The sequence below is a fragment of the Nannospalax galili genome, unplaced genomic scaffold, assembly GCF_000622305.1.
Source record: "Nannospalax galili isolate Female #2095 unplaced genomic scaffold, S.galili_v1.0 scaffold271, whole genome shotgun sequence".
NCBI lineage: Eukaryota > Metazoa > Chordata > Mammalia > Rodentia > Spalacidae > Nannospalax > Nannospalax galili.
In genome coordinates, this window is record NW_008331789.1 from 6,397,585 (window position 1) to 6,420,672 (window position 23,088).

The window sequence follows — 23,088 nt, forward strand, 5'->3', positions numbered from 1 at the left end:
AAGAAATGCATCACTTGGCTCTTGTTTAGCATACCTCTAAGACATCCACTAGGCTTTCTAGAGAGCAGCAGTGTCCTGATCTACCTATAGGCTGTAGCCTAGATCTAAGAACCAAGTTTACTTGCAATATTGAAAATGAAAACCAAGAATCAACAGTGAATGGACTGACAGCCATCAAAGTGAGGAACAAGCCCCAGGCTGGACTCTGCATCCCTCCCCTATACTGTCCCATAGGCCAAAGTTAAGGCTACAGCATGGATGTGTCCCCAAAGTCATGCTTTAGAAACTCAACACAACAGTGTCACACAGTGGAACACTTAAGAAATGATTAGGTCATGAGGGTGGGGATGGATTAACGCAGTCACTAAGGGACTAGGTTAGTGTGGGAGGAGTAGATGCCTAATACAACAGGGAGTTTGGGCCCTTCTGTGCACTCTTACCCATGTTATGCCTTCTGCTGTTGTAAGACACCACCAAAACTCCCACCACGTTTGATCCCTCACACCTACACCTCCTTACCTTCAGAACCAGAGCTCAGACCACTTTCTGCTCATAATAAACTAACTGGTCCATGGTATTGTCATAGACTAAGTCAGTAAGTAAAAAGAAAAGCCTTTGGTGCATTAATTTTGTTTTCAGTTTTCGTTTTTATACAGGTTCTGTGTTACCCCCATAACACGGGAGGTGGTCTCCCTGATTTGTAGAGAAATGACCAAGAACCGCAGGGCTTACTGCACATATTCAAAGCAGTCTTTACCAGGGGTAGCCAGAATTCATACTCCCCTTCTCTTCCCTGTCTTCACAGCCCACTCTGCTCGTTACCAAAAAGAGAGGCTTTTAAAGGAGTCATCCCAATTTCCTATCCACTGTGCTTTCTGTAACATGTTACCTAGTTTCTCTTCTATTCTATGACTCTTGCTATGATCTACAACATGTTGATTTAGACTCACAAATTTTGTAAAACATTCTTGTGGAAAGTTAATGACATAACATAGAAGGCTTGTAATATGGTACTCAGCTAAGCACTTGCAACAGTTTTCCGAGAACTGAGAATTTCTTTCTGATACCCCGGTCATAGTCTCAGATTTTTCTCTGTACCGTTCACTGACAGAAAGAAACCACTCCTCATTCTAAGACATCATAGTTGCTTAGACAGTGCTAACCATCCTTCATGGAGCCCTAACAGGGCACCAAACATTAAACTTCTAAGTGTCTGCCCTTCTCAGTAGCCACCTGAGACAGCTGCAATCATTTTCTCCATCTCAGAAATTAAACTTCGAGGAGGCTTGGACATTCATTCATGATTACACAGCTATGAAAGAGCAAAACTTCTAAGAGTCATGAAAACCCCACATTGCACTAGTAGCAGGAAACTTGGAATTCTTGATCATTGTTGCCCTTGGATTCAAGACCATTTCTAGAACTCCTTAGATGTGACTCCATGTCAGAAAAGCTCTCTCTTTCTGTCACACTGGCTCTTCAGATCATAGGTAGTTCTGGGCCCATGAAGGATTCTCAGTGGATATTTACTGGATGTAAAGATTGAGCGGTATAAGAAAGGAGAAAATTCTTCATGAACCATAAGTACCTAAGTACTAAGTCAAAGATGTTATGATTTGACTTTCATTGCCACTGTAAATAGTCTCTGCCTTTTCTCTCCTAAGAGCCTCTAGGTAAGGAAGCATCTAATGGAACTTTGTGCCACCACATACTCTGATAATCAGGAAGAGGGGTTTATGTTAAGAATGATACAAAAGAAATAGAAGACTCAAACCAGAATAATTTAAGAATACCTGTGTGGTGTACCCCACAGGATTTGGCCCTTTTAAGAGAGGAGAGGAGAAGAAAGGGAAGGGGAAGGGAGGTGTTTCAGGAGTCTGAACTCCTCTCTCAAGTTCAAGACTTTATCTAAGAAAACCCTCTCCTCTAGTGCCCATATCAACTGGCAAACGCAGTTGTAAAAATCAATAGAGGCTACAAGCTAGATGAGGAGAGCTTGCAAAGTGGAGGGTTATCCTCCCTCAGGAATAAAGATAGACGAGGGATTGATGGGAGGTTGGAGGCTAGAACTTTCATCCCCACCAGGGTGACTCAGTGCCCTGGGAGAGCAGGTTGTCTTGGAGCAGCACAGGGCCCAGCGAATGCTTTCTCTAGGAGCCTTTCAGATGATAAGCCCAACAGGGCTACACTTGAGACCCACGCTGGCTTCCTGTTAATCCCCCAAGGACTTGTCTGCTTTACAGACAGCATCTGCCTTCTCTCTGCATCATCTCCCTGAAAACCTCCTATGGACAGGGATTTTAGTTCATTAGCTCCCAACTATCCACCTGCCACAGACATGTACAAGGGCCCTCGGCTGCCTCCTATGGAAGAACATGAAGATAACACAGCAGTCGGGAATCTGGAGGGCTGACTGCCTGTCTTCGTGTCTGACTCACCGCCCAGGGTTTCAGTCTGTCTCCTTTCTTGTTTCGCCCCCTCCTCACTCAGGTGCTGTGCTTTCTGAACTCTAAGCAGTTCCCCTAACCTTCTCTTCCAGCCCCTTCTAATGGGAATGCATGTGACCTATACATAAATGCCAGGAAGGAAGGAGTATGTTAAGTGTTCTGAAAGTGGGTCCTGTGTGCAGGCCCACACATGGAAGAACCAGTATCAGCCAGGAGTGGCTGAGAAAGCAGGGCCTGAAGCAGAACAGCTTTGCGTGGCACCCCCGGAGCAGGTAGACTTAGGATTGGCTAGTTTGAGTGATTTCCCCGGGCTCTTGGACAAAAGGTTGTCCCAAGTGGTGTGGTATCTGGCCCTGGGGTGATTCAGGTATGAACACAGTGGCCTAAGGAATGGAAGTTTTATAAGGGGCTGGGGCTCTAGACTGGCTTATACCTGAAAGGGATGCTCACTGACAGTTATTTGTCTCTAAGAATTGACTGGTTCAAGGAGGGACCATTCCTCCAGAGTAGGCAAAGCCCCAAGATGTCAAAGCAACAAAAGTTCAAAATAAAAAGATATAATCAGTAGGGTATAGGTAAAACGAAGCAGAATGAGTGAAAATTGAGGGCAGAAAGGTTGAGAAGCGGGAATGGGAAAAAACGGGAGGCGGGGGCTAAATGAAAGGTTATGAAAAAGCCATATGGGAATCCACTATCTTATGACACAATTAAAAATATAATTGAGGGGATAGTAGAACACCTGTGATATAAAAGAAGGGGTGGAGGTGGCGGCGTTGGGAGTTAAAGGTTTAAGCAGGGATGGGGACGAGAGGTTGGGGAAATGAAGAGGTAGGGGGTAGGTTAACCAAAACTAAAGATGTATGAAAAAGTCTTATGGAAATGCATTAGTTTGTAAGATAACTTAAGATTATAACTTTTAAAAGAGTTGAAACAGAGGCATCCTGCACAGGTAAACAATGCCATTCCCAGAAGATATAAATTATTAAATAAGAATATCAGTGCCAAGCCTAGAATACCTTCCTATGAGTTACTGATCAGGGGAGCCCTAGAGGTCACAAAAAACAATGTAGGCTATTGCTCTTCATTGTTGCTGTGGTTTGAATGAGACTGTTCACAGTAGGCTCCAAATATTTGGACACTTGGTCTTTAATTTGTGATACTGTTTGGGGAGGTGTGACCAGGCTAGAAAAACCACATCACTGGAGGTAGGCTTTGAGGGTACATAGCTATGTCCACTTTGAGTCTGTCTCACTCTGCTTCCTATGCCTGCTTGAAGATGTGAGCATTCAGCTTTCTGTTCCTGCCAACCTGCTGCCACACGTCCCCACCATGATGGACTCTTATCCTCTGGAACCATAAACCAAATAATCTCTTCCTTATATAAGTTCTCTTGCTCATGGTGTTTATCACAACAGAAAAATAACTAATACAGTTGCCCACTATCTAGACAGTAAGACCCTGTTCCTGAAGGCATCACACGCTGTGATTGTAAAACACAGAGAAATCAACCTTCCACTGGCCTGAAAACCTCCTCCTTCTTGGCTAGCTTTCACAGTGCTGGAAGATGTCATGCAGGTAGTTCAGAGAGAAAAGATATCAATCATCTTACCTAAGGCTGGACCTTGCATGGTGCTGGAATATGTCATGCAGGTAGTTAGTTCAGAGAGAAAAGATATCAATCATCTTACCTAAGGCTGGACCTTGCATGCTACAACACAAACTTGAAGGCTAAATGTTCTGACTGGTACAATTGTGGCTTGACTGTCAAAGAGTGACCAGTCAATCTGATTGGGTTTGAGACTCACTTCACTGGGGAGAATCCATGCCTGGCACTGTAAATCTGATCAAAGTCCATGACTAGTGAGATCATAGGCCCCAGTGGGGCACCTAAGATTGTTATTTTACTCAATGGTCATGTTGTCAAATTTCCTTCTAAACATTTATGTTTATAGCCAAAAATATGTGCTACCTACAGCCTTTGTCATAGAATCTTACTGCTGTAGGCAGCAGTCAATGCAGAGACTCATAACTGATCCAAGTGCTGGGAATCAGTGACTGTGAGCATTCAGTCCTAAATTGGACATCTATATTGACCTGCACACCAACGTTCAGGAAACATCACAGAGGCTGGGAAAAGAATATAAGAGCTGAATGATAGAGAAGAGTGCTGTGAAATGCCTCTTCAGGATGTGAGCTGGTGGTTACATTCATGAACTCACAGCAACTGTGGTTGCCTGCATAAGACCTGCACAAGATAGAGCCTATCAAAATTCCAGCATGGGTGAGCTAGGAACTCACAGGCCCCACCCCTAGCTGAAGAGCTTTTATAATGGCCCTTGATGGATGCTGGGAGAGGGAGGGTAATTTTTACTTGAAGCTGTGGCCACTTCTAAGTGGTCCAAGCCCTAGGGATGGCCTAACATCCAAGTACAAACAGGCAGCACTAACTCAACTCAGTGGGTTATAAAAAAGAAAGAAGAAATAAAGAACATGGAGTTGGGAAGGAAATGGGTTGGAGGGGTCCAGAGAGGAGCTGGAGGAGGAAATGAGGATGGATATGGGCAAGATAGCTTGTATGTAATTCTCAAGGAATAAAGTTAAAATATCATTTAAAAACTAGTTACTGAAAGAATATTTGAGTAAGCTGCTTTAAGTGAAAAGCAAGCAAACAGGAAAGATAATAAACAAAATCCTTACTATCCCAAACTTCCTAGAAGGACTGACTTCAGATATGTGGACTCCCTGAGGTAGCTGTGTTGGCTCCTTTCCTGTGACAAACACCTGACAGGAAGCAACTGAATGGAGAGAGGGTTTGTTTCAGCCTTTAGTTCTATGGAGTCAGTCCATCATGGTGAGAAAGCCATGGAAACAGGAGCTTAAGGAAACTGCTTACAGAGCACCCGTAGTCAGGAAGTCGAAAGTGATGCAAGCTTGAACTCAGATCACTCTCCTTTTTATTCAGGCCAAGACCCCAGCCCAAAGAACTGTCCTGCCCATATTTAGGCTGGCTATTCCCACCTCAGTTAACCTAATCTACATAAACCTTCACGGGCCAAAGGTTATCTCTTTGGTGACTCTAGATCCTGTTAAGTAGGCGATCAATATTAGCCATCCCAGTAGCTCAGAGTTCTGCTGGAAATTATACTCCTCAGCTCTGACTGCACATCAGAATTACCCAAAGAGATGCTTTAAGAAAATGTTAGAACTCAAGCCTCATGCTAGACCAACTGAATCAGTTTCTGGGATAGCTTAAAAACATTCCAGAGGAGACTAACGTAGTGCTGAGAGACACTGCCCTTGAATAGCGCTGCTGCCCGTCCATCATTGAGTGATAAGCCTTTGCCTGCAGTTCACAGAGCATATCTCTGAGCCAGAAGCTATACCACCTATGCTCTAGAAACACAGAGAAGAATGGCACTATCCTATCCTCAAGCATTTTACCACAGCATGACTGAAATAGATGATTTTAATGGATATTTGTATTAAGCTTTAGGAAAGAGCTCACTAGGCAGGCACAGAAGGGGGGGTGCAAGCCTTAGAGAGAGGACTCCGAACAGGAAGCAACACCCGAACCGCGTAATGAAAGAGAATATGACTAAGCCAGTGGATGCAGAGTCAAGCAGAACATTCACAGCTGAGAGAACCACTTGTACAAAAACAGAGAAGCAGGAGGACTAGCCTGAAGCACGGACAAAGTTTTAAAACTTCCAGCCAATGGAAATACCTGGTGAGTTGGAGGGGCCCTCTGATAAGGCTGAGGACTGCCTGAGGGGCATGGTGTTCCATAGGGTGGATCTGCAGAAGAGATGACTGCTGGACAGTAGGCAGGACCTTCGAAAAGGTATCTGGGATCAAAGAAAAAAATGTTTGAAGTAAACAAGGTGACAAGACTCCTAAGTATTTATATTGGTATTATATAGGTATTTATGTGCTGGATAGCTTTAGCTGTCAACTTGACACCTGGGTAGAGGGATTTTTGGGGAATTTCCTCCATTAGACCGGCCTGAGGCCCTATCTGTGAGGCATTTTCTTGATTATCGTGTGATGTGGGAGGGTCCAGCCCTCTGTGGGCGGTGCCACCCCTGGGCAGGTTGTTCTGTGTTGTATAAGAAAGCAGGCTGAGGGGCTGGGAAGATGGCTCAGTAGTTAAGAGCACTGACTGCTCTTGCAGAGGACCCAGGTTCAATTCCAGGCACCCACATGGCAGTAACAACTGTCCCATAGCTCCAGTTTCAGGGGATCCAGTGCCTTCTTCTGACCTCCACAGGCATTGCACAACGCAGGTGCACTTACACACATGCAGGCAATGTACTCATAAAACAAGAAGAAAGAAAAGAAAGAAAGAAAGAAAGAAAGAAAGAGAGAGAGAGAGAGAGAGAGAGAGAGAGAGAGAGAGAGAGAGAGAGAGAGAGAGAGAGAGAGAGAGAGAGAGAGAGAGAGAGAGAGAGAGAGAGAGAGGGGGGGAGGGGGGGGGGGGGGGAAAGAGGGGGAGGGAGCGAGCGAGCGAGCGAGCAGGTTGAGCATGGGCCAGGGGAGCAAACCAGTAAGCAGCGATCTTCCATGGCCTATATTCCAGCTCCTGCCTCCAGGTTCCTGTCCTGAGTTCTTACCTTGGGCTCTCTCGGTGACAAACTGTGACCCAGGAGATGTAAGAGAAAATAAACCTTTCCAAGCTGGTATTGGTCGGATTGTTTTGTCACAGCAGTTGAAGACAAACTTAGACAATTTATTATGCTGAGAGCTAACATTTAGTTCATGTGTCCCAGTATTGAACTGTTTTCTGAGTATTTCATCTTGACCCATGCAATAATTCAGTTTCCCTTTGTTAGTCATGTACAGCTATGCACCACACATCATTAAAGATGTACTGAACAGAATAATGAAAGGCTAAAAATGTTTTCCATGCTCATGAAGGTTCCATGTTGGCGAAGGGGCAAAACCACTGGCATAATACGTAAAATAATTCATCGGAGGCAGATAGGTACAACTGCAAGAATAAAGCAGAGGAAGGGAATGGCACACGTTGGGGAGTCTGGCCTTTGATGTGTCAGTTTCTCAAGGCTACAGGCCCCTATGACTCAGTTAAGCAAACATTTCCCCAGGTGTTCCTGGGGAAAGGTAACTATAGATGTGATGGAAATCTATAATCAGTTGCCTTTGTCTATGAGATCACGTTAGACAGTCTGGACCAATGCATTCAATCAGTGGGAAAGTCACGAGGGTAGAGCTGTGGCTTCCCTGAGGGGATATCCTGCCTGTGGACCACGGCATCAGCCTTCTGCCCATGAGTTCTAGTCTAGCCTGCTTTTCCCAGTAGCCTGCTCAATTGGTTTCCAACTCATCTGGCCAGACTCTACTATTACATAATTCTTACAATATATCTCTTAGAAGATATGCCCTGCTTGTACCTCACTGGTAGAACCCTGGGTATACTGAGAAGGCTCTGTTTATAAGGAAGTCCAAGGACTTCCCTTATAAGGCAATGTCTAAAGGAAAACACAAAGAGGGCGAATGAAGCGTGAATGAGTGAGTAAGTATGACATGTACGGAAAGAGGGAGAGCGTTCCAGACAAATTAACAGCAAGGGCAATAGCATTCTTCCACTCAGTCCTCAAAACATTATGCAGTAAGGGCTGATAATATCACCAAGAACTATGAAGGGTCGAGAATCTCCCCCTGCTTGCCAAAAAGCAGGTCAGCTTGCTACACAGCATTTCTGGCAGAAGATATAAGGCTTATGCATCAAAAGCAAAGGGTGTTGCTACCCAGCTCACAGCTGGCAGCATGAGCTTCATGTTCAATTCTGTTGCCTTTGCTCCTCTTATCCCCTGCAGAGACAATGCAAGTGGCCCAGTACCTGTGATACAGCTGAGAAACCGCAGCGTCGGAAACCTCTAATCTTCTGCAACGACCTGCCACATCTCCAGCTTGATCTAGGAGGAAGACGGCATATTCATCATAATGGTAGGAAGCAAATCTGCTCTCTCTAGCAGTAGGAGACACTTCATTCTTCAAGGCTGTTTTCTGTACAGATCCATCTGAACAAGGATTCCAGAATGAAAGCTACTCACAAAGGTAAAAACAGGAAGTCTATGGGAAAAAACTTCCCATTCCACAGATGAGGAAATGAAAGGAAGACACAGACGACTTAAACACCTTGCCTGAAATTCTTCAGTGGGTGACTGAAGAATGTGTGTTCGTCTACCTTCCCCCACCTTAGATACCATAAGTCAAAGGTAGATAAAGGGTCTGACAACAGAGCCTAGAAAGTGATTAGCACTTCTATCTATGACCCCAAAATAGATATAGAGTGAATAGAAACACACCTGGAGAGGTTCTCACACAGCAGAGAACAAGGATAGCTTTTGTTGCACAAAGCTGAGCGTTCACAGTCAGGTATTAGAGAAGTGTTTAAGTAAATTACCTTCATGATGACAATGTGTTGAATACTATGAAAGAGCAGCTAAGAGTGTGAATGTGTTTCCATACCTGTGTACATCCCTCAGCACCCTCTGTTAGAGGCAAGTGATTAAATCAGTTAGAAATTTTGACCAAGGAGACGAGAAAGGAAAACAAAAACGCAAATGAGTGTCTAGAATGTTTGATGACATCAAATTCATTCTGACTCATCATTCACCACAACTTTGGGATGTGAACTAAGATGTGGACTTACCACTATAGCACTTGTGAGAAAACTGAGAATTGTGGAAAAGCTGTTCTGAGTCTTGTCTTTGCATTTACATCCAGTAAGAATACCAAACAAGGGGCTGGAGGGATGGCTCAGCAGTTACCAGTGCTTACTGCCATGCCAGAGGACTGAGGTTCCATTCCCAACATCCATGTCAAGCAGCTCACAACTATCTGTAACTCCAGTTGCAGGGGATCCAAAGAAGTCCCCTGGCTTCTCAGGCACCTGCATTCACATGGTACATATAAAGTCATGCAGGCCCACACACACATACTCATAAATAAAAATAAATCTTTAAAGAAAGAGTATCAAGCAATAGGAATAAGAATCAAAGATAGGATGCCCCTGGCCCCTTCCCGTCTCTCTTGATAACCTCTGAGTAACTGAATTTCAGGGACAAGAGGTAAAATGTTTTTGGACACTTCCAACTAGAAAGTTTCTGCCTGATACTACACCTAAGGTTTTTTGGAAAGAAAAATTCTAGCATTCTCATTGAAGAAAGATTTAAACCATTGTGGGGTTTTGTATGGTAGAGTCTTCCTTAGACTGGGATAAACATACAAATTACAGCCCACCACCACCATAAAAGCAGGGAGCCTGGTCAGAAGAAAAGACTACATTAGCATAAGAAAAGTGAAGCTGGTCCACCCACTCATACTTAATTTAAAAAGATGTTTACAATGCATGAAAACCAGCAAATTCTAGAAACCATTATACTTCCCTGAACCACTGTCTCCTTCTCTCCAAGGAAAGAAGTTGAATTAGATAACCTCTAATCTCCCTGTCAGCCGGGATACCTTATCACAAATAAAAGAAAGGCCTTGAAAATCTTATTTGTCCATACTTGTTAAATGCTCTTTCTTCCCAATATTCCCTCGGGACTCACATATAATAATGCTTTCTACAATAGCCCACAGCACTATGGTTCAAAGAATTTCTGTGTCTCTGTCATCAGAACTCTGAATTCTCTGTAGTAGTCTGGTCTTGGTAACACAAAGAAATATTAAACAGAACACAGATGACAAAAACAAATGGCAGTGTGAGGGTCAGTGATGAGTGAGATGAAATTGGCCAGAGCATGTAGTTATTGTCAAACTGTGATAGAAATGTTGGATGTTATACTGTTACAGTTGCTTGAATATGAAATGTGTTAAAGGTTTGGTCCCTAGCTGGTGGTGCTATTGAGAAGTCATTGGATCATGAGGGTGCTTGATCAATTAATGGATTCCTCCTCCATTGATGGAGTCATATGTTGATGATATTACTGGGAGAGGATGGAAACTAGGAAGTGAGGCCTGGTTGGGGGAAGGAGGCCTTTAAAAGATATGTTTTGCCTCCTGGTTCTGTTCTCTTTCTCTCTGTTTCCCGGCTGCTATGAGGTGAGCAGCCTCCTCGGTCATGTGCTCCCACTCCAGTGGCTCTCTCCTTCACCAGAAGCTCATTTCAATGCTGTCAGTCAACCATAGGCTGAAATCTCTGAAACCACAGGCTGAAACAAGTTTTCCTCCTTCTCATGTCAGATATTTTGTCATAGCCAACAAAGTCTAGCTAACACATATGTACACTATGCATCACTCGAAATCCAAAAGGAATACTCTAAACTTGGAATGGTAAAAACACTTTGCATTTGGGAGATGTCATTTTTACTGATTATGTGGAGAATAATCAAAGACAAGAGAATTAGAATTGGAAAAAATTCAACTCAGAAATCAGCACTATCATCCAGATGAAAAATTATGGTGACCTGGATGAATATGAACTCAGTGGACCTAAACAAAGGGGAAAATTCAAACATGGTTTTGGTGTGATTTCTCTAAGATGGACTCCTAAAAAGAATCCAAAAATAAATAACATTGCATAAATAAAGGCAGAAACAAACAATTGAATCCAATAGAAAAGGATATGATTAAAAATGGATTTAGAATAGACTTGGGAAGACTACCTGCGATCAGACAAGCACCACTGGAATTAAGAGGGCACAGGCGCAGTTGGAAATGAGAACTGTGTGTTGGCCTGGAAGCTGGAGAGGAAGGGTGGACAGTCTCTACATCTGCAGGGCCCTTACATTAACCACTTTTGAGTGATCCTGCAGCAGGAAGTTGGGGCTCCTTATTTCCATTATACACATAATGAAATGGAATTACAAATTGACTGAATAGTCTGCATAAAACATTATAAAATGTTAATAGTAAAACCAGGACTCAACCCTGAACCTTCAGTCTCTCAACAAAATCTCGTGTTCTCCCCCAGCCTCCCCTCCTCTTCCCTCTCCCATCGCCTCTCCCACGGCCTCTCCCATCGCCTCTCTTCTCAGCACTTCCCTCCTGCTCCTTTTTCTGCTGCTTCCTTTTTAAATGCTGGTCAGGTTCTTTTACAAAATCAATCTTGGAATTAGTGTACTGAAACCCCGTGGCACACATTTTTCAGCTTAGATTTTTACATTCTATCAAAGGACAGATTCGCCAGCAGATTAAAGCTGTTTGAAGCCTTCTGGAGTTTTATGCCTCGGTTGTTTGTAGTTAGTGACCTCTCAAGTTCTGGATGTTAAAATGTGACTTCTTTTCTTCTTTTCAATTTTGTTGACAATTTCCATTAGAGCCCTGTTATCCCTCAGGATTGCTTCTGTATAAAACTGCTTTAGAGGTTAAAGATTGCATTTGCCAAGGTTGGAAGCTGATTGGAGCTTCCTAAGTTCAGCTCTTCACCCTAAATATCAAATTGTCTGTCAAATAAGTTCATTTACACTTGATAGCTGCTATGATTTAAATATTCCCAAAATTCAAGTGTTGAAAACTTTATCCCAAATGCAACAGTATGAGACAAAGAGGTGATTCAAGATACTATCATAGGACTGAGTTACTTATTGTGAGTGGGGTTGTTAGGAAAACAAACCAGCCCCTTCTGACTCTCCCTTATCCTCTTTTACCCTTCTATCATCTACCATGGAACAATGAAGCATAAAGGTCCTTACCACTGCAAGTGCCATGATCTTGGAGGGGACTTCACAGACACGAATAAATTCCAAGTCATTATAAGTGACCTGGTCTCAGATATTGTTATGGTTTGGATCCTACATGTTCCCCAAAGGCCACGTGCTACAGATTAGGTCATCAGCTTGTGGCCCTATCGAGAAATGATGCAATCTTTAGTAGGTGGAGCCTAGTAGAAGTCAGTCACAGAGGGTGTGCCCTTGAGTTGGGAACAGAGCACCTCCTCCTCTCTATTTACTTCCTGGCCACAAGAAGGTGAGCAGTTTTCCTCTGCAACTTACTCTGCTGTGATATTCTATCTCACTACAGACTTAAAAGCAACTGACCCAACCAGTTATGGACTGAATCCTCTGGAACTTGGAACAAAAATAATTCTTTCCTCCCTAGAAGATAGGTTTCCTCAGGTTGGTTGTCACAGTGAAAGAAAACTAACACGGGTTTTTTGTTGTTGTTTTATACAACTAGCACTCAAACTGGAACTTCATGCTAGGCAAGAATGCTGACATTTGAACTACATTCCCAATCCAGGTATTGTTACTGCTACTAAAAGAGCATTAAAATCAACACAGTCTACTTTTAAAGGAGCCTGAAATAGCCTTTAAGAAAACATCACAGACAGTGGACATTAAACAGTTTGTCCAAATGTATTTCACATGTAAATTGGAGTGTGTAAGCATGTAAACGAAGAAGAATGTTTAGGTTACATTTTTACTTGAACACCACTAAAAAATGAATAAAAGGGTTAAATGGCAGTCTGAAATTTCATAAATCTTAAATATATCAAGTTCCAACCACCTCATTAGTGTAAAATGATACATGATATAGTCTAATTCATTTTGAATGCTCAAATGAAAAGCTGCTACAGATAAATTATTTGTTTGAAAAGATATTTGCTTCATTACCTGAAGCAGTAGTTTTGTAGCCCAATTCATGACACACCTTAAGTGCATCTAAGGACACTAAAATCACTCTGCTTATTTTACTTTATTTGGTTTACTTATTTTACATGTATTTGTGTTTCAATAGCATGTATGTAAGTGCACCATGTCATTCAATGCCTGTAGAGTCCAGAAGAAGCTTCCATGTGGGTGTTGTGAACTGAACCAGGTCCTCTGGAAGAATAGTCAGTGCCCTTAACTGCTGTGCCATGTGTCCAGCCCCATCACACTCTTTTTTGTTGTTTGTATGCTTGGTTGGTTGTTTGGTTTTCATTTTTAGTTTTGTGAATATATCAAACATGAGTATTGTCCTTGCATTATTTCCTTCCTTCCTGGTCCCCCTCCTTCCTCTAAATATCTTGTCCTCTTCTTCAATTATTATTCTTACATACACACATATATGTGTAATAGATATATATGTATATAATGTACTTAGTCAATTCAGGGTCACTCATGCATACCTGGGTTTAAGGCTGCCCACTTGGGATTAGATAGCCTCACAGGGAGCTTGTCCCTGGAGAACATTGACTCTCTAGCCCTCAGCATTCATTGTCTGCCTGTAGCTCTTCATCTTAAGGTAGGAACCCATGAAATTTCTCCCAACCACCTTGGTATGTCAACTGGTTTTGATTGCATTGATGTAGCTTCCCTATCATGTCTAGAATGCATTTAGCAACAGATGTCTTGTCCCTCTGGCTCTTATACCATTTCTGCCCCCTCTTCTGTGAAGTTCCCTAAGCCCTCGTCGTAGAGATTGCATTGTGAATATGTTGCTTGGGGAGGGGCACCCCACAGACACTTATTCTCTGTGTTTGACCATCATCACACTGTTTTTAAATAAAATGGCAGTCTATTACCCGAGCTGGGGATTGTACAACGGAATGGAAAGCATGCATGAATTTACCTTTCTAGGCAGGTTCCAATCCTCCCTGTCTAGCTGTGTGACTTTGTACATAGTATCTAACCTCAATTTCTTCCCTTGTGGTCTATTACCCGAGCTGGGGATTGTACAACGGAATGGAAAGATGCATGAATTTACCTTTCTAGGCAGGTTCCAATCCTCCTTGTCTAGCTGTGTGACTTTGTACATAGTATCTAACCTCAATTTCTTCCCTTGTTTTCTAAATGAGGAACATAAAACAATAAAACATTGGGATTTCAGTAAGGCTCATATGAAAGTGGTGAGATTGGTACTGAGTAAGGGCTTGGTATTGTTTCCCCTGAACTTTTATACTCTCTGCATCCCTGTGCTATTGCTCAAACAACTTTGAATTCTTTTAAAATTATTTTTATTGAATTTTTGTGTATTTCATACAGAACATCTCAATCAATCTTAATTATCTTTATACCCCCTTCCCCACTGGCACCCTCTCATAGCCTTCCACTGGAAATCATACATTCTACCATTTGTGTTAAGGCCTATTGTGTCAAGTTACTGTCTCCAAATGCTCCTCAGTGCAAGTTCATGTCTATGCTTTGTCTGTGCCCTCATTGCCTTCTCTTAGTGGGAGAATTTGAAATACAGAATCTGATGCAACATAGAATTCTGAGACTACAGGCTTGCCTGATTTTTTGTTTTGTTTTTATTGAATTTTTGTGTATTTCATAGAGAACATCTCAAACAGTCTTAATCACCTTTATACCCCATCACCACCAGCACCTCCCCTATAGCCTTGCCTGGAGTCCATATATTCTGTCAGCCCTGTTAAGGCCCACTGTGTCAAGTCAGTGTCCCCAGACATTCCCTAGTATAAGTCCATCCACTGAGGTCTAGTCAGCCTTTCTAGAGTCCCTTGTTTTAGGAAGATCAGCTCATCCTCACCCAGCAGTAATTAGCTGCCAATATTTCTTCAGATAAGATTGAGGTCTGTTGTTCATTTTCCTAGTTCTATGCTGGGTTTTTGTCTGCCTGAGTTTGCATGGGAATTGTATATGCTGACCCCATTGTCATAGAATCATATGAGCAGGTTCCCAGGAGCTTGTAGGACTCCATTTCCCTATGGTCATGCACCTCCTCCCTGGTTCTTACAATGTCTCAGTTCTCATTAATGAAGCTTCTTCATGCAGCAGAGGGCTAGGAACACAAAAGGTCACAAATGGTCAAAGTGTAAAGATCAAGAGTCTGCTAAATTCTGGTCCTTGGATAGGACTCCTTTATTAAACTTCACCCATCCAAGGCTCAGGGACCATCGAGGAACAGGGGGTGGAAAGAGTCCCTGATTTTTAACAGATGAGGAAACAAGATTACAAGTAGGCAAAGCAGATAACTGAACAACCTTCAGCTGATTATGTAATTTCTTCATTTTGTAGTTCTGTGACTAAATGTGAGGTGAAAGGGACATATTGGGAAACTTGCTGCATGTCCTGACAGGTGGAAAACAGCTGTTATCTGATCATTGTCTGATGCTTAGTAAATCTCCCTCCATTATAAGCCAATCCATAAGTCTAAGAAGTCTCAAAATATCTAAATAACTAAATACCAATGAGGGTGCATGATGCTGCAAAGTCAACATGACCTCCCTAAAAAACCCAATTAGAATGTTACTGTGAATTGCATGTGCTCATTTTCTTTAAAAAAAAAAAAAAAAGAAGAAGTAATTTCAATCATCAACTAAATGAGTCTTTATATATACTTGGCTCTGCATAGAATATTAAGCAAAATAAAGTTATTTGGCATTGTCAGCGACATCACAGAATTTATAATTAGTTTAAAAGATAACACATCCTTGAAAACTAATTAACAAAATGCAGTAGATATTAAACAGGTGGTTACTGGGGTTAACAAGAGACTGTATGGGTTATCCAGTCAGCAAACAATAGACTGTTTTTTAGCAACTACAGAATGAGAAGCAAAATATTAAGCCCCAGAAATACGAATAATTAAAAAAGGATTATGTTTGGCTTCATGATGATTATGGTGTGTTGAAAGATTAAAAGTAGGCAACTGTCAGAATATGGGGCAAGGTGTTATGGTATCATAGAAAATGACAGATACCTGATGTCAGCTGAGTAGAGAAGGGGAAGAATAGAAACATAATCTGTGCATTTAATATTCTCACCTTAAGATTTATATGTCCAATTTCTCTTGCTTGATTTTATATTATTCTCTATATTTTAGGACATAGTAACTGCCATGTACTGCTTTATTTAGCAACCCCTTAACCATAGCTAATAGAACTGACCATGGAGAACTCAGGAAACCAGAAACACCACAGTCATCTGATGGGACGCCTGTTTACAATCATCCTATTTACTAAATTCCATTGTAAGAATGTTTATCTAGCTGGTCATAAATCCATCTTTGTAGTCAACTTTTGGGGGAAAAATTTTCTATTGAATTTAAGCATATTTCATACAGAACATCTTAGTCATCTTTACACCCCCTTCTCCATTGGCACCTCCCATTGTGTCCCCTCCCACTGGAATTCATAGATTCTGTCATTAGGGTTAAGGCCTATCATGTCAAGTTAGTGTTCCCAGACGTCCCTCAGTGAAAGTTCATCCACTGGGGTCTAGTCAGCCTATCTTAAAGAAGATCAGTTCCCTCCCTTAAAGAAGATAAGTTCTTCCTCACCCAGCAGCAATCAGATGCCAATAAATCTTCAACTAGGATTGGGGCCTTAGTCAACTTTTTTTTTGGGGGGGGTCTTTTTTTGAGATAGGGTCTCCCTGTAGCTCCAGCTGTCCTGAAACTCACTATGTAGACCAAGCTGGCCTTAGTCAACTTTTAACTGCTTAACCACAGAAAGAAATCCCTGAAATTGTCTTATGTCTATCTTGTAAATTTCAGGAAATTATAGTTCAAACCCACCAAAGAAATGGTTGAAAAAGGATGACATGTGAAACTATAAAATCTGCAAACTAAACTGGGAGGGGACCACCCAGAATCCTGGACCACATGCATGAAATAAAGTGGTGAGCTCTCCAACCCTCCAGATAAGGGGCTTGATTGCTAAACTGCCTGATTTTCCATAACAAAGGGAAGGTTTCATGAAGAATTGACATACTAACGGCTGAACAGCAATAATTTGAGATAGCCCAGGATCAAAAACCTTCTGTACATATGAGATGCATGGGCAGGGGTCAAAGTTTACAAAGAGAGTCAAAATTTCAAATTTGGAAAGTTACTTTTCTAGTGAGAAAGAGAATTTGGTTAACTGATCGTATTTATAGGAATTTCAAAAGCTTACCTTTGCATCTCTTGAAAAATGTGGATTACAGCCTGTGCCTTAAACTGTAGACTAGAAAAGAATGAATAACCACAGAACAAGTTTCTTATCTTTAAAAAAAAAAAAAAAGGCAACCTGCTGGAGAAAGGAGAAAGGCATTCCACCTTCAGACCCTAGAATCGGTCAAGACCAGGGTCACAGGTTCCCACACACTAGTTGCAGAGGCCACTTCCAAAAGGAAACATCAGCACTAGAAAGGATCAGGCACTAGCCAGCCATCTATCCTACAATGGCCAGGAGACAAATTCATCACCCTCCTGGTAACTAGGATCACAGTGGAGGAGTTCAGAGAAGAGTCTCAAATTGCAGGACCCTGAAATTCAAGTTAGCACTCTGAACTGGCCTTGTTAAAATCTAGAGGTTACTAAGTTGCTATGAAACAACTAGGAACTTTTTTGCCATACGCCAATACTAGATTTCCTGAGAATATCTGACATGAAAAACAGGACTCCTAGCCCGGCATGGTGGTGCACACCTTTAATCCCAGCACTCGGGAGGCAGAGGCAGGCGGATCTTTGTGAGTTCGAGGCCAGCCTGGTCTACATAGTGAGTTCCAGGACATCTGGGGCTACAGGGAGACCCTGTCTCAAAAAGACAAAAAAAAAAAAAAAAAAAAAAAAAAAAAGACTCCTGAAGAATGCAAAGGAAGTACTTTTTCTGTTTTTTCTTGCACATGTGATGGGTACAAGTTGAACTGAATGTAGAGTTACCTAGGCAAGGAAGAGACCAACGTGTGAATATGGTGTTGTTCAAAGCATTCTGGAGCATCAGGTCCCAGCTGGATGCATCAGGGGAGACAGGAGAGTTAAAAATAAAGGCTCAGTCTCTACCCTAGAAGTCAGAGGCTGCACTAAAGGGTGTGAACTAGTGAAAGCCAGGTTGGACCTGCTTATTGAGCACCTGCAGGTGACTATGTGTGAAGAGGGTTCAAGTCAAGTAGAGAAACTCTGAAGGAGTAGGTGGGACACCTGCCAAGCTTTGACAGCCAGGACATAGATTGATACAGATGACAAGAGAAGCCAAGCCATGGCACAGAGTGGGGAGTTCACCCAGATGCACTGGAAGGAAAGTAGCCATAAGGATTCAGAGTCATGAACTCAAAGAGGGCAGTGAAGAAAAAGATGGAGTTTTTGTCATCAGCTTTCTTTATCCAGAATCCTGGAAGTCATAACACTCAAACACATGATTTCTGAGTCCTGCTTGACTTAAATCTACAATCTAAACATACAACTGTACAGTTGACAAACTGCTTCTGTAAATGATGCTTCACTGAAACACAGTCACATCCACCTGTGTCTGTACTGGATATGCCCGCCTTGGCTCAGGGTAGGGGTTAGCAGGTACAACAAAGACTTGAATGACTTCTAAGACTGGAAGCATTATGGCCTGTTAAAAAAAACAGCTGCTGAGTTCTTTAGATTTCAACAATCACTTGTCCATTTTACCATCTGATGCTTGGGTCACTAAGTCATGGAATGGAAAGGTACCACTAGGAGGTCTACGTGTAGCTGAGTAGCTTTGGACTAGAGAGCCGCATCACTTTTTATTACCTGTGTGATGCTGGGCCTTTCGCTGAACCTTGGTTTTCTCATCTATACAATTGCCACATAGGGCTGCTCTGAGGATCAAATGAGATAAAATGTAAGGTAACATACTCTCACCACAGCAGTATTTAGCTCATGATGGTAGAATGATTGCCTAGCATTCATAAGGTCCTGGAGGAGGGGGTAAGGAAGAAAAAGAAAAAGAAGAAAGGAAGGAAGGAGGGAGGAAGGGAGGGAGGGAGGAAGGAAGGAAGGAAGGAAGGAAGGAAGGAAGGAAGGAAGGAAGGATTTATCAATCTACCATTTTAAACCAAGATTTGTGGGAGATCATTTAAAAGGCAGGCCCCTAGGCAAGTGTTCATGCTCTTCCCAGAATTCATCTGCACCATAATCATCTACCTTCACTCTAAAAGGCAGATTTCTAGGCCCACCTAAGGCCTGTTGAATCAGACCCCTGAAGTTGAGGTTAGAAACATACAACTATACAGAGTCCACCTGTACGCCCATACAGAGCTCTACTATCCATGGAATGGATAAATGCCAAGTCACAATATTCAGTCTCCTGTATTCATTAAAACGGACTCAAAATAGTAAGCTACTCCCTTGCTTCATTCCCTAAGTTAGGTTCAGAACAGTGGTTCTCAAGTCCCTAAATTACTCCTTCTCATCTTTATCCTCCTCTTTTTCCTCTTCTTCTCCCTTTCCCTCCCCTCACAGTTCTGTCTTTCTCTCCATGAACTTTGAAAAATGTATAGACATTGAGGAAAACCAACCACAAGAGGTTAAAAAAAGAAAAAAAAACCCACAGTCACACAAAGAAAAGGCTTAAAGGATGCCACAAAGAAGTGAATCCCCGCATCCCGTGCTGGCACACATCTTCCTTTTGACTTTAGGGTTGTGTAAGTCATGTGGAATGGGATTTGTGTTACAGCTATGAACACTCCGACTCGTACCTCTGATGAATTGGGAACGAATGCCATGCTACGTTCCCAAAGCTGTCCTCTGAAGATCTCCTGGGGCAGAGTTTCTTGTAGGCTGTGCTGCCATCATAACCAGTTCTTATTCCCTTTCTAGACCTTATCTGAACCTTAACTCTCAAGGTCCCAGAAGGGCTTTGCTGATGAAATGATACCGCAAAAGAGCAGAGGAGGTGTTAGGCATTAGTGAAAAGGGAGTGAAAGCTTCAGCATCACTTACAGTGATGGGTTGACCCCAGTCGCTTGGTCCATCTCAACATGTACCAGCCCCAAAGAGCACATGGAAGCTAGTGTACCAGGAGATGGGTAGGCTACAGTCTGAAAGTAAAGGAAAGAGGGTGTAATCACACTGCTATGGTTTGAAGCATGACACATGCCCTAGGACAGAGTGGCAGTGAGAAGGAGCTGTGCTCACATGAGGAGATGCACAATTGATCCAGGGTCTCATGCTGTAAGTATGGCCAGTGATCACTTGGGACATGTCATACCTGGACTTGTATCAAGGAAGGGGAGGAGGCCAAAGCAAGCCTAGAGGACATGCTTTGAGGAGGAAGATTTGAACATCTAAGAGTGGAGCTCCAGGATGACAAAACTGATGTGAAATGTAGGTGTGTTACAGAGGAAGAAGTGCTAGGTTGGGGTTCCAAAGGCCTCAGTTTAAATTCTAGACTTGCTAGTTAGTGGGTGCCACCCCAGACAAGTGCCCTTAGACATATCTATAAACCTCAGTTCTTAATCTGTAAAACCATAGGATCATTGTATTATGATGCTCTTTCTCTTTCTTAGCAACTTGATACATAAATATAACAAATTCACTGCAAAGACAGACACAACAAGGGGCTGGACCCTCACCATGGACTGAGACAGCTGCCCTTCTACTTGCCTCTCCAACAAGCCTTCCATCTACCCTGTCCAGCCTCACCTCATAGAAACCATCCCTCCGCCCTGCTTATAAATTTGTCACACTTGGCTTAGCTCCGTTCTTAAGGCATTCAGCACTTGATAACATTATTTATGAATCAATGTCACTGCCCATGCTAGACTGCGAGCTCCCTGAGAGGACAAAATGAGGCCCAGGTGGGATATGCCCCACAGCACCTTTGAATATAGAATGTTCTTGACAGTGACCTTGGAAAATAGCATGTCTCCAAGAACAGGTTCCCCTTCATCAAATTCCAGAAATTGTCTAGAGAGTGTAGTGAAGTTTTCCTTGAAGAAACTAAATGTTAGTCCTGAAACAATAATGAAGAAGAGCAGATATCAGAACTAATAGGAACTTGGCCATGTTAGTGGGTATGTACTCAAAGAGTAAAGAAACCTATGGAACATCATAGCTTTAGTTATCAAATGCTCCTATATTGGGCCAAAAAAAATTCTAAAATCTGCTTCATTTCTCATAGTAACCCAAAACTTCCTCCAAAAGGCTAGAATTGGGGGAGGGGGGTCTAGAGACCCACGCTGAGCACAAAGAGGGTAGAGCTGCAGCCGTATTGAACAAGGGGGAATGGAGCTCAGTTGGGACAGAGACAACGGCACTCACGGACCCCACAGGGAGAGTTGGTGCCTGGGCGGGTCATGCTGATGGTGGGCATTTCAACGAAAAGCCTATGAGAATTTATGCCTTCACCTTCATAAGCCACTCTTTCCCAGATGTCATAAACTATGCAAAACCCAAATAGAAGGTATTATGTCAGTTTTGTCAAACATGCACAGGGCTGGCGGGTCCCCCAGGGAGGGAGAAGGAAAAATTTAGTGCAACACTTACTGAGATCAAAAAGTCTTAGAGAGGCAGTAAACACAGTGGCTTGGGCAGGGATGCCACAGTTGGTTTGGATACTGTATCTCTCACTAGCTTTGTGACCATGCAAAAAAATTTTGACATCCTTGAATTAAATTTTCTTACCTGTAAAATGGTGAATGACCCCACACCTGTGTGCATGTGGGCAGCACTAATAGGACTCTGGTGATTTTTAAAAAGAAGTCGAGCTCCTGCCTTCAGGCCTCTCTTGGGGTAAGTCTATCGCACAGCCCTCCACGCCTTGACTCCCACAGTCGCATTCACCCTTCCATCTCTCCCGCTGTTCTCTACTCCTAGTTTGGGCCCTGTGCTATTCCTAATCTTGGGGCCCCAGACACCTGGGGAGCCAGTGCTGCTTCCTGATCCTTTTCACCCAGACGGGCTTGGTGCCTTCCTTGGGCCCCAGGAGCACTGCTTCTGGATGTGGCCTCGCCCTCACCTCTCTCTGCTTCCCTGGACCTGCAACACCGGCTAACTCTCCTGGCCTGCTCTCCTATCCTCAGGCCTCTTGGGGTGGGCCTATTGCACATCCCTCCACGCCTTGACTCCCCAGGCCACATTCACCCTTCCATCTCCCCCGCTGTTCTCTGTTCCTAGTTTGGGCCCTGTGCGATCCCTAGTCTTGGGGCCCCAGACACCTGGGGAACCAGTACTGCTTCCTGATCATTTTCACCCAGACCAGCTTGGTGCCTTCTTTGGGCCCCAGGATCACTGCTTCTGGACCTGGCCCCACCCTCACCTCTCTCTGCTTCCCTGGACCTGCACCACAGGCTGGCTCTCCTGGCCTGCTCTCCTACCCTCAGGCCTCTCTTGGGGTGGGCCTATTGTGGAGCCCTCAGCGCCTTGACTCCCCCGGCCTCATTCACCCTTCCATCTCCCCCGCTGTTCTCTGCTTCTGGTTTGGGCCCTGCTCCATTCCTGGTCCTGGGTCGCCAGACACCCAGGGAACCGGTGCTGCTTCCTGATCCTTTTCGCCCAGGCCATATACAGACACACATCAAAGGATCATCCACCAAGATCAAGTTGCCTTTATTCTGGACATGCAGGGATGGTTCAATATATGTAAGTCAATAAACGTCATAAATCACACAAATGGGCTCAACGACAAGAACCACATGGTCATCTCAATAGATACAGAGAAGGCCTTTGATAAATTTCAACATGCTTTTATGTCTAAAGTCCTAGAGAGAATTGGACTAGAGGGAACATACCTCAACATAATTACAGCCGTATATAACAAACCCACAGCCAACATCATTCTAAATGGAGAAAAACTGGGAGCATTCCCATTGAAATCAGGAACCAGACAAGGCTGCCCACTATCCCCACTTCTCTTTAACATAGTACTTGAAACTCTTGCAAGAGCAATAAGACAAGAGAAGGAAATTAAAGGAGTAATAATTGGAAAAGAAGAGCTCAAATTATCCCTTTTTGCAGATGATATATAATATATATAAGGGACGCCAAAAATTCCACG